Below are 10,241 nucleotides of genomic sequence, written 5' to 3'. Positions count from 1 at the left end.
AAACTTATCTAAATGGTGGATAATTGATAATAATTCAAGCTGTGTAGCAGAGTAATTACTTTCTTCGGGTGTGTTAGTACGAGAAGCGTATGCTATGACTTTTTCTTCCCCGTTTATTACTTGGGAGAGAATCGCCCCAATTCCCTTGGTTGAGGCATCCGTTGTAACAACGAATTGTTTTGTTTGGAAATCAGGTAATTATAATATAGGTTCTGAAATAAGAGCCTTTTTTAAATGATCTAATGAATGCTGAGCTATTTTAGACCAAGTAATTTTTTGTGGGTTCCCTCTAGTGAGATCAGTTAGGGGTTTCGCTACCTGTGCGTAATTCCTTATAAATTTTCGAAAATAACTCATCAATCCTAAGATTCCTCGTAATTGTTTAATAGTTTGGGGGGTCTTATATTTTTAACAGATTTTATCTTTTCAGGGTCTGGGGAAATTTGTCCTTGTGTGACTACTCCTAAAAATTTTAGTTTTGTTTGGAGAATATTTACTTTTTCTGGTCTACATTTTAAATTACCTTCTCTGAATTTCTCGAATATTTTTGCTAGGGTTATTAAATGGTCTTCAGGATCTTTTTCCATTGCTATGACGTCATCCACAAAGTGAATGATATTATTTAGACCTCTTAATAAATGAATTAAGGGTCTACAAAATGCACTTGAACTAGTTTTTAGTCCAAACGGTACTCTTAAGTATTCATAAGAGCCACATTCTGATGTAGAAAAAGCGGTTTTGTAAACATCCCCCTCTGCTATTTTTACTTGATGATAGCCTTGTGTCAAATCTAGGGAAGTAAATATTTTATTTTTATTTGATATGGAATCTAGAATTTTATCTATTCTAGGTAGGGGAAATTTGTCACTGACTACCTGTTTATCTAGGGCTCTATAATCTACTACTAGTCTAAGATCATTATTTTTCTTTGGCACAAGTATAACGGGTGTAGAGTATGGACTTATGCTTGGTCTTTTGATTTTGTTTTTTTCGAGTTCCTGGGTTTTATTTATTTGCCATTCTTTATGTTTATAAGGAATACGGTAGGGCGGTTTTGCTACTGGTAGTCCCGTAGTTTATATTGCGTGTTCAAAAAATGGGATAAGTCCTACGTCATCTTCAGATTTCGAGAAAACATCTTGATATTCCCATAATAAGTCGCATAATTTTTGTTTCAATGGAATGTCCGTTATGTGACTTAGTTCGAATTTTTCAAGAAATTGAATTCTTGTCAAGGGGTATTGCTTTTCAACTTGAATATTTATATTATTCACTAAGTTTTTTTTCCGAATTTTTCCAATTATTCATATCGGGTTCCGATATTACTTGTATCTCTACTAAGCATGTTCCTTTGCTTAGGGTAATCAGATCATTTGCGTGAGTGTTCGCTACCCAAATGTAACCTTCACTCTTTTCGTAATTTATGATTTGTTCTTCACAGGTTATATTTTTTGGGATATCTTCCAACGGTGAGGCTACCCAGATTTCATTTTTATCATTAATGAGTTCTAACATTTGCGATATTTGGATTCTCTGCATTGATTTTGGGGGAATTTTAGTCTTTCGTACTACAAATCCATAATATTTTTCGTCATGTTTTTCTTCTATTAAATTTAAGATATTATCTGCTGATTTTATCCTGGGAATCTCTACACTTGTTGGTTTTTTCCATAAATAAGAGATTTCTTGAATTTGTTTCTTCCTATACTCTTTCATATTGCCTATGTTTTCTTTCACCTTGTTTGCTTGTATGTTATTTATTGTTGATTTGGTTTTCGTCGGGTAAATAAACTTTGAGTTTGCTATATCTAATAATATTTTATTGGTTTTTAAAAATTAGCGCCTATTATGGCTTCGTACGGAAAATTCTTACAAATTATAAATCGATTATTAAAATTTCTGTTGTCTTTGCGCAACGTTAGGTACACAGTTCTCCTTACGTCCATATCACGTCCGGTTACGCTTGATAAATTGGGACAGATATAATAATTTGTTGCGCTTTTAATAGTTCATCTTGTTCTTGGGCCATATTTATTGTAGTTTGGTCTCTTTTTAGAAGGTATGCGGTATATAATAATTTATAATAGTTTTTAAATTTTATTAATGTTTCGTTTCAAAGATTTCGATTATTTTTGAATGGGGTGTACGTATAAAAAAACACAAAAATGGAAATAAAATTGCACTGCACTTAAAAATCAAAAAATTATTTGTAATTAATCATAATTGTCTATGTTAGTAGGCATTCATGGTGTCAAGTACCTACGGTTCCTTTTACTGTCTTCTTTTTACGACCGCGCCAACTGTTACGGGGGGGTTTGGTTAAATACAATTTATGGGAAGTTGGTGTGTGTTTTACTTAAGGGGGGATTTGGTTAAACAGAATTTACGTGGGTGTTTGTTTTGAGGGAGGATTGTTACTATGAGGTACTTGGGACTTTCTAGGTTTTGGTAGCTTAATGTTGATATGAGATATGGGAGCTAAATTGCTAACAGGATAAGAAGGCTGTGTAGATAATCCCCAGTAACCTGGGAGACAGAATCATCTCAGTGATGTTCGAGTCTTCTAATAGTATAGATTCCCTTGGGACCGATCCTGAAGACTAGAGGAACTGTACCTGATGCCCTAATGCATAGACAAAGATGATTAAAGACAATAACTTTTATTTTTTTACTTACATACAACTTTGGATAAGACAACTTCAATAATTTATAGCATGAAAGGGTGCACATGGACACTGGAACTCAACTATCAAAAAACTGATACTTTGTTGCCTGTGTCGCGCCAATGTAAGTCCTAGACTGGATTTCTAAAACCAGAACTTGGCGGACGACCTGGGCAGGTGACCTCTACTGAAAATGTTGCAATACTAATAGTATTTCCCAATCATGACACATTGTCTAGTTTCCACTCCCAATAGTTATTTTTGTAATAAGGATTTCCCTTCTGGTTTTGAGTTCAAAAAACCAAGGTTCAAATAAACCAGTAATAGAGATTTGATTTTGATTCGTTGTTTCAAAAAAAACTTTTCTACTCTTGAGTAATTTTTGTTTGCCACAACAACAAATAATTCGACTTGTGTTAAAAGCACGTATCCCATAAAGTATTGAACTTAACTGCTAAATTCCAGACTCTATATAAGACTTAACTTCTAATTTGAATTTACTAAAGGGGTATGAATGAAAAATTTAGTCATGAATTTAAGAATTTCTAAAGGGGTATGAATGAAAAATTTGGTCCTGAATTTTAAAGAGGGGGTGGAGCTGGCCTATATATTACACTTCAGTTTCTTATGAAAAAAACTTTTCTAAACTCTCTTGAGCAAGTCACATGTTTCTTCACGTTTGAATTTGCGCGCTTTTGAAAAGGGAAGTAGTGCGGATACGATAAAAAATCCCTGTGATGAAAACGAGCCTGAAAAGCACAAAGCACAAATAAAAAGGAGTTGCAGTCAAGAAAAAACTTAAAATAAATTCATATGGTACGGATTTTGAAAAAATGCCGGAAAGTGTCCTTTTTTTCAAAAAGATGCCCTTTTTAAACCAATAGTGGCACGGTGTCACCAGATAGAAAAAATGTCAAAAAAGCATTAAAAATGTTCCTTTGGCAACCCTGATGCTGAACAGCAAAAGGGAAGAACATCAGCAAAATAATTCAAAAAGTTCAAGTATCATTTGAAAATTGGATTAAACTCGTCTTCAACCTGTGAGTGTGAATAGTTTTAAAGTATTAGTTTCTCTTTAAGAACTATAGGATAAGCAATTTTAGATTACAGAGATGGGAGCCAGGAGGTAACTTCATCCTGCTCTGTAGGCTATAAGAGAAAATATTTAAGACATAGGCCCAACCTTGAATACTGGCCCCCTTTTTAGGGCATGGTGCTTTATATTTAGCCTTATAGGTTACATCAGTATTAAAAATTTTCAGAGGAGGCTAACTTAAGCTGAATGAAGAACTGGAGTCCTTTCCCCTAAATTATTTATTTTACAAAATTTCTACCATTCACAAAAGTCAGTTAAAGCTCAATAGTAAAACTGGCTGAAATCTTAAATAGTTACAGGGTTAAAATTCTAGTTTATCTACTTTTTGCTATAGGCTATTAGAAATGGGGTTAAAATTCTAGTTAATTGACTTCTTGCTATCTTGAAAAGGGTTTAGGTTTGGAAAATTAAACTTTCAGAGATGGGTCTACAGGCTAAAGTATGTCCCAGGAAGGTATTTTAAATTACCCACCTCGACTCCTTCTCCCTCTAGAGGGCCCTGAAATTTGCCTACCTGACAGGCCATCTATTGAAATTTTGACAAGACAACATTTTACCATAATTTTCTGGGTGAATTTATAGCTAACAGTATTATTAGCTTTCATAGAAAGCGAATATACCACTCAATGCCTTTTTTATGCTCTTTACAAATATAATAATCACTTCTACCAGAAATTCAGATTTAAGCACTTTTTGACCTCTTAAAAATGACCTAAATATGGGGTATAAAAAAGGCTTAAAACATTGGTCTCAAACTTTATAACTTTGGAGTCAAACTTACCATTTCACTATAAATCCATTTTTTTTAATGTTATATTATCCACAAGCGCTGATTTTCCATGATTAAATTGGATAAATAAATTTTATCAATATTATGGCATTTTCTTTTTCCTTGTTGCTGAAATTTCAATTAAAGCATGTGTTTTTGGTTGTTTTTTACAAAATGATAGGATATTTGAAATTGCAAATATGTAATAGTTTACAAACAAATTTGGGCTATATATTTGCACATTAGGGGGGTAGGGGTAAAGCATAGCATGTATTAAATATGTAAACTAACCATTACTGTATTTAATATAGTTGAATTTTTAGCAAACAGTATAACTGGCATTTATAATAGCTGGCTTTCATATTTTTGACCAAAAGTGCATGCTTTTGTTTAAAATTCAATGTCAAGGAAGAAGAAAACACCATAACATTGACAAAATTTATTCATCCAATTCAATCATGGAAAATCACTGCTTGTCGATAATATATCATTAAAAAAAATGGATTTATAATGAAACAATAAGTTTGAGTCCAATGTTTTAAGCCTTTTTTATGCCCCAGATCTATGTCATTTTTAAGAGGTCAAAAAGTGCTTCAATCTGAATATCCAGTAGAAGCAATTATTATATTTGTAAAGACCATAAAAAAAGGCATCAAGCAGTATATTCACTTTATATGAAAGCCAGTAATACGGTTTGCTATAAATTAACCATTTTCAGTTACTAGTTGCTTTTTTTCTGCCTTTAGTTCTGACAATGCAATTCCTGTTATTTGAGTAGAATTTTTAGCCACATCAATGTTTTTTTTTTCAAAATATAGGAAATGTATTTGCATATCTTTAAAACCTTATAAAGTGGAATTGAGCAAAGTTATGTAGCTGAAAACAATTTTGTTGTACTTCAATTAAGCAGAAGATCTATTTTGCAAGGTTTCACTTTTATAACACACATATTTTTAAAGGTCATCAAAGGTCAGGGCCCTCTAGAGGGAGGAGTGGAGGTAGTTGCTTCAAAATACCTTCCTGGAACATGCTTTAGCCTGTAGATTCATCCCTGAAAGTTTCATTTTCCTAACCTAAACCCTTTCTGAGATAGCAAGAAGTCAATTAACTAGAATTTTACCAAAATGGGTTAGATTAGGAAAACAGGACTATATCCCAGAAGGTATTTTGAATTTGGCTACCTACCTCTACTCTTCTCCCTCTAGAAGACACTTGCAATTGATTTTTGTTGAAAATCTTTGTGCTTTAAAGTGAAACTAGCAATTTTTTTGCATTTCATATAGCCTAATTGACATAGGCCTACCAATAAAATGAACATACTACTTGATGTCTTTTTTTGTGCTCTTTACAAATGTAATAATTGCTTCTACTACAAATTTGAATTTAAGCACTTTTTGAGCTCTTAAAAATGACAAATTTTCAATTAAAGTATAAGTTATCAGTTGTTTTCAACAAAATAATACTAAATTTTCCAAGTGCTGTTTTCTTGGTTGTTTTTGACAAAATATTAGGATACTATGTTTTCTCAGTGCCAAAATTATTTATAGTTAGGTTAGGTCAAAAAGTGCTTAAATTTGAATATGCAATAGAAGCAATCATTATATTTATAAAGGACATAAAAAAGGCATAAAGTGATATGCTCACTTTATTGGTAAGCAATTTATATGAATTACCTTAAATTGCAGCTTTGAGTGATAGCCCATAAAGATTTTCCATCCTTTTGATACTCTAGTGATGAAAAAAAATTGTTTGGTGTAGATTGTGGTTGTTGATTTAGACTCTTGTGGAAGACTCTGCAGCTTCCTAATTTTAAAGGAACTCCTGGCAGAGCCATTCCTTATCAAGGTGGGACTTGAATGTGCCAGTTGAAGTTGCAGAAAGTGTTTCCTCAGACAGTTGATTCTACAGATTGATGACTCTTTGTCTAAAGAAATAACTTCTACGTCTACTCATAGAAAGCTGCATGAGGAGCTTCATTGAATGTCCTCTAGTACTGGAATGCAAGGGTTATGCAAAGACACCAGGAAGGGTGTTTTTAGAAAGGATTTTTTTGGTTAAAATCATATCAGCCCTTTTCCTTGAGTATGTCAGTGTTGGCAGCTTCAAATGATGCAGTCTTTCTTTGTATGGATATTTGTTCATGCTGTTAACCATCTTAGTAGCACAACACTGGACATCCTCAAGCAACTTCTTATCTTTTTTGAAAAAAGGGGCTGCCAAGGATATTCCAACCTCCAGATGTAGCTATACAAGCACCTTATATAACTTCATAAAAAACTTTTGGATATCGGCTGGAGATGGTTCTTTTTATGATACTGAGGGATTTTTTTGCTGAAGATGAAACAGACTTAGCATGGCTGCTAAACTTTAATTGATGATCAACAATAACCCCAAGATATCTTTTAATTGGAAACAGCAGAAAGGAAGTTGACTCAAAGAAAATATTTATGATGCTTGTTGTGTTTGCCAAAATTGATGACATGGCATTTGTCAGTATTAAAAGTAAGGAGCCACATGTTAGCCCATCTTTGTAGACTGTCAAGATCTGTTTGAATTGATTCCTGGTCAGAGGGAGTAGCCGCTTTTCCAACTGGTTTTGAGTCTTCAGCATAAAGGGAAATGAACTGCAAAAAATTTATCATGAAACCTTCCAAAGTAGACCCTCTGCTTAAATAGAGTACAAGAAGACTGTGTTCAGTTTCAATACTGTGCTCTCTCCCAATTTATGCGGTTTCAAAGTTTTGATAATTCTTTTCTTAATTAAAAAAAAAACAACACAGGAATTGCAAATTCAATGTTACAAGTAGTGAAAATTAAGGTAAAATGTTGTTTTCATAAAGTTCTAATAGGTAGGCCTATAGCCTGGACCTGTAAAGTAGGCAAATTTTGCAGACTTAGAAATCAGAGGAGGAATGTCATAGAACCTTGGCAATACCTTCCTTGAACATGTTTTAGCACTGGATTCATTACTGGAAGTTTCATTATCCTAACCTAGCCCTTTTCCAAGATACCAAAAATAGCTAAACTAGAATTTTACCAAATAATGATTCATACAGTATGATTTGAGTGTCTGTATGTTCCTAATTATAACTAGCCTTGCATTTAGGCTTGTCTATTACTAGCATAACCTAATTATAACTAGCTATATTCATATTTTAATAAAGTTTAATTTATGTTTATGATGAGATTAACCAAACAAAGATATTCCCTAAATAATTGGTAGACAAAATAACTGACTGAGCATAACAACATCAGATCAGACTTCATTGCAACACAACAGATTCATTACAACACAACAATCAGATTTCATATTTTATGTTGGATAAATCTGGCACATGTATCCAAGCTGAGCCTGGTGGGAGTGAGCAAGACTTAGGAGTGATCATTGACAGGAAGTTTAAGTTCCATGAGCACACTATACAACAAGTTGCTGAGGCCAACAGAGCCTTGGGACTAATTAAATGAAACATATCATTGCACCATCCTCTGATAATAAGAAAATTATATGATGCTCTTGTAAGACCACAGTTGGAGTTTGGCTGCCCTGTTACAAGTCCTCAATATAAGGGAGATGTTGCAGCCCTAGGGGGCTGGCCCTAGGCTAAGTTAGGCCTAGGCTAGCTTCATTTTTACTCCCTCCCTTGCCACTATGACATGAGGCCACTCAATGAAGCTGCAATAGGAGGCCTCTAGACGCAGAGAGAGGATGAACTTTTTCTCAGTACAGGCTGTCTCAACTTGGAACAGTCTTTCCAATGAGACTGTCACTGGTGTTTTGATTAATTCTTTCAAAATACAGTTGATTTGGAGTAGAGTAACGGGGAGTGGAAGTACCAGTGGGAAACTACACCCCATCACACCCACTAATTGTGTCACCTCATCAATTCAACAGCAAGATGTTCTGCATGAGGATGCAGTCCACCTTATCTTGCTGTAAATGCGATTTAAGGTAACATCTGTTGGTAAACATTGAACAGCTCATATTACTGACCTACAAATAAAGCAAACATAGCTCTAGATGGCATTTTTATTTTCTTTCTGAATATATTGCTTTTCATTCAAATTCAATTTTAAGCCCTTTTAGGACCCTTGAAAATAATAATTCTATTCTTTGTTGTTTTTTTTTATATAAAAATAGGCTATGACAATTGTTTCAAATGTACTTTTTCATTATTCCTTAAGTTACCTTAAATTGTAGCTAAAAAAAAATAGAAATAAATTATCATTTTCAACAGTCCAAAAAAGGCTTAAAACTGAATTTTCAAGAAAAGCAATTATTGTTAAAATAGCACCCTAAGAAATAGCACAAAAATTGACATCTAGTGGTATGTTCACTTTATTCATGGGTGAATAATATGAACTGCTGGATATTTATCCATTTGTTTGGCCTATGGGATGAATTAAAGTCTTGCTTGATTTTTGGCTTGTCAGGACAACTTATTTAAAAGTTTAGTTTGATCTCTATGTACTAGACTAAGGTAACTTTTTCCTGTTGCCTGCTACTTTTCACTAGGCTTGTATTTCAGCTTCAAACTATGTAATGGAATCCTCTTTAGTTTAAAAATTTGTTTGATACAGCAAGGACTTTATTCAATGATCATAGAAACCCAAGCTACTAGAATAGAAAGACAAGCTAGAATATTACATCCTTCCTCATTTCTGAAACTTGTGGGCAGGTACACAAATTATAGGCTACTTAACTAAAACAACAGAATGATAAACTGATTAGACTTTGGTAACATTAACTCTACTTGGGAATAATTAACATTTCTTTTTATTCTCTCACTTTACTTTACTTATGAGAATGTGCAAGTTTCACTTCTTTTTTTTTTATCTCAAAGGAAAAGGGAATCTTTTAAAGGATTTGTATACAATGTCATAACTTTACTTGGGACAAATACCGTACTAAATTTCCATTTATGATCTCACTTCATTTTGCTTGGAAGAAAGACTCCACTCATTTTTCTATATAATTTATTATTCACCTTTTTATGGCACTTGGTATTAACCAAGTGACATATAGCAAATTCTGTTGGTCCCGGTTTTGCTACTTTAGGCACTTCCAGGTAAGCTAGGACGATGAAATTTGACAGGCGTATCAGGGACAGGATCAGATTAAATTAGAAACTGTCGTTTTCCCGATTTGACCTTCTGGGGGGGGGGGAGTGGGGGCCCGTTAATTCAGAAAAAATAGAAAAATTGAAGTATTTTTAACTTACAAACGGTTGATCAGATCTCAATGAAATTTTATGTTTGGAAGGATATCATGTCTCAAAGCTGTTATTTTAAATCCCGACCAGATCTGGTGACATTGGGGGTAGTTGGGAGGGGGGACCCTAAAATCTTGGAAAACACTTAGAGTGGAGGGATTGGGATGAAACTTGATGGGAAAAATAAGCACAAGTCCTAGATACATGATTGACATAACAGGAACGGATCCGCTCTCTTTGGGGTAGTTGGGGGGGGGGGTGTTAATTCTGAAAATTAGAAAAAATGAGGTATTTTTAACTTACAAACGGGTGATCGGATATCAATGAAATGTGATATTTAGAAGGATATCGTGTCTGAAAGCTCTTATTTTAAATCCCGACCAGATCTGGTGACATTGGGGGGATTTTGGGGTGGGGGAACCTAAAATCATGGAAAACGCTTAGTTTGGAGGGATTGGGATAAAACTTGGTGGGAAAAATAAGCAGATGTCTTAGGTACATGA

At 33.9% G+C, this 10,241-nt stretch overlaps 1 protein-coding gene across 1 annotated transcript in view; it reads left to right on the top strand.

The window, feature by feature from the left end:
* Positions 1 to 3,610: 3,610 nt before the first annotated feature.
* LOC136028921 (engulfment and cell motility protein 1-like) overlaps positions 3,611 to 10,241 on the top strand; it is a 28,771-nt gene continuing 22,140 nt past the window's right edge. The window contains exon 1 of the mRNA XM_065706896.1: positions 3,611 to 3,703. The gene's annotated coding sequence lies outside the window, so the exon portion shown is untranslated. The remainder of the gene's footprint in view (positions 3,704 to 10,241) is intronic.

This window comes from Artemia franciscana, chromosome 7, assembly GCF_032884065.1.
Source record: "Artemia franciscana chromosome 7, ASM3288406v1, whole genome shotgun sequence".
NCBI classification, from domain to species: domain Eukaryota; kingdom Metazoa; phylum Arthropoda; class Branchiopoda; order Anostraca; family Artemiidae; genus Artemia; species Artemia franciscana.
This window is presented reverse-complemented; position numbering and strand designations above follow the sequence as displayed.